Source organism: Penaeus vannamei, chromosome 8 (genome assembly GCF_042767895.1).
Source record: "Penaeus vannamei isolate JL-2024 chromosome 8, ASM4276789v1, whole genome shotgun sequence".
Taxonomy (NCBI): Eukaryota; Metazoa; Arthropoda; class Malacostraca; order Decapoda; family Penaeidae; genus Penaeus; species Penaeus vannamei.
In genome coordinates, this window is record NC_091556.1 from 46,924,646 (window position 1) to 46,927,145 (window position 2,500).

Consider the following 2,500-nt stretch of genomic DNA (forward strand, 5'->3'; position numbering starts at 1 on the left):
CACACACACACACACACGCACACGCACGCACACGCACGCACCAAATACACACAAACCAGAGCCGCCCCGCGAGCGCCCGCCCGCCCTCCCGCCCGCCATGTGAATTGCAAACGACGGCGCGCGTTAATTTGCTTCCGGTGGCCCGCGACGCCCAGCCGAATAATGGAGGAGCTGCTCCGGCGGGCGTTTTAATTACAAATATACAAAAGAAGGAAAGGGGAGAAGGGAAGAGGGGGAAGGGGACGAAAAGATAAAAGGGGATAGGGGGAGAGAGGAGAGAAGAATGGGACAGGGAGAGGAAAATAATAAGAAAATTGAGGGAGAGTGGCAGGAGAGAGGGGGAAACGGGGAGGAAGGGGAAGGGGAGAATAAGAACAAAAGGTGAACTTCAGGGATCAGTCATCTATCACTTGGAAGAGTAATTTATGCACTAAAGACAAGATAGCAACACCTACAGCCCTTTCAACAATCTACCAAGTAATCAACAAATGACTAATGACGGGCATATCCCTATGACAAGTAAAATCGGAGACAGATGAGGGACCAGAAGGCCAGCAAGGCGCCCGAGCGAGGGAAGCCTTTGGGGCGAATGAGGCTTCAGATCGCCCGAATTCATTCCCTTCGGAGGCTGTGCTTCGTCCGAGTGTCTTTTGCGCCGCCCTTGGAAATCTGTTCACCAAGAGGACCTCTTGCTCAAGGCGTCTTCTTGGAAACCTGTTTTCTTTAGCTAACCTTATCAAAGATTCGCGAAGTCGCCTTCCGATTGTACTTTCAGCTTTATCTTAAATATCGAATCTAAATCACTGGCAGAAATGCACGAACTTCTCCCGAACTTTTAAACTTTCTCTAACTGCAAAATCGTTATTCGAAATTCATAATCTCTCGACCGGAACATGCTCTAAGCTTTCTTTAACTTGGAGCGATATTATCCTCCGAAATTCATAAGGTCCGAAGTCAAGCAGACTTTAATCCTCCTCTAACTTCAGAGCCAACGTTATTATTCGAAACCCAAAAGTTCTCAAATCGAACTTACTTTGATGTTCCTCAAGCTCAATGAAATTTTATTACCAGTGGAAATTCCTCGGCGCTCGACTGGGTCGTCGTCCTCCTCCAGACGGCGAAGCCCTCGCCGGAAGCCCCGCGACCCGCCGCGCCACATCGGGGATCGCCGCAGAGGCTTCGGGACTCGCCCGGTGACACGGGCCTGTCTTGGGCTCCTCGCCTCGCCGGCTCGCTCGCTGATATTAATATATTCATATTCTCGGGCTCAGAGCAATAATGCGGGGAGTCAACATCCTATATTATTGTCTGGCTTCTGGGTATGAGTACGTCTGTTTGTCTCTCTGTCTCTGTCACTCTCTCTCTCTCTTTCTCTCTTCCCCTCTCTTTCTGTTTCTGTTTCTCTCTCTCTCTCTCTCTCCCTGTCTGTCTGTCTGTCTGTCTCTCTATATCTCTCTGCCCCGCATTTTGGCACTCCACTTCTCTCTCCTTTTCCTTCTCCCTCCCTCCCTCCCTCCCGCCCCGTCCCTCCCCGACATCTCTCTCTTTCCAATAATGAAAATACACCAACGTCTCCTCGCGTCGCTTCCCCATTCCGCACACAATTTAGCGACGAAATACTCTGCTGAACAAGACACTTGATTCCCGCATCGGTTCGGAGAGGAGCGCGGAGGAGGCACCGCGGAGGCGCTCTTGCCGGCCGAGGAGGCGATAGCATCGGACCTTAAACGGATTTACAGTCACGGCTGATGGGAGGGGGGGGGGGGGGGGCGAGGAGAGAGAGGGGAAGAGAGGAGAGACGAGGAGAGGAGAGGGGAAGAGAGGAGAGAAGAGGGGAGGAGAGGAGACGAGAGGAGAGAAAGCGAATTTAAGAGTAGAGGAGAGGACGAGGAGAGGGGAGGGGAGCGAATCGAAGAGGAAAGGAGAGGAGAAGAAAGGGAGAGAATCGGGGAGAAGAGGGAATCGGAGATGGGAGGAGAAAGAATCGAAGAGAGGTAGAGAGGAACAGGAAGAGGGAGGGAGGGAGAGAACTGAAAGAAAGTAGAGATAAGGCGAGATGATAAAGAATAGAAAGCAGAGAGAGAGAGAGAGAGAGAGAGAGAGAGAGAGAGAGAGAGAGAGAGAGAGAGAGAGAGAGAGAGAGAGAGAGAGAGAGAGGGGAGAGAGAGAGAGAGAGAGAGAGAGAGAGAGGGAGAGAGAGAGAGAGAGAGAGAGAGAGAGAGAGAGAGAGAGAGAGAGAGAGAGAGAGAGAGAGAGAGAGAGAGAGAGAGAGCAGAGAGAGAGAGAGAGAGAGAGAGAGAGAGAGAGAGAGAGAGAGAGAGAGAGAGAGAGAGAGAGAGAGAGAGAGAAAAGGAAGAAAAAGGAGAAAGAGAAAAGAAAGCAAGAAATATAAAAAACAGAGACAGAAAGGGTGAAAATTCGAGAGAGAGAGGAGGGAGAAAGGAGAGTGGAACAGGGGAAGGCGCCGAGGGAGCGAGAGGGAGAGGGCGGATTGGCAGGA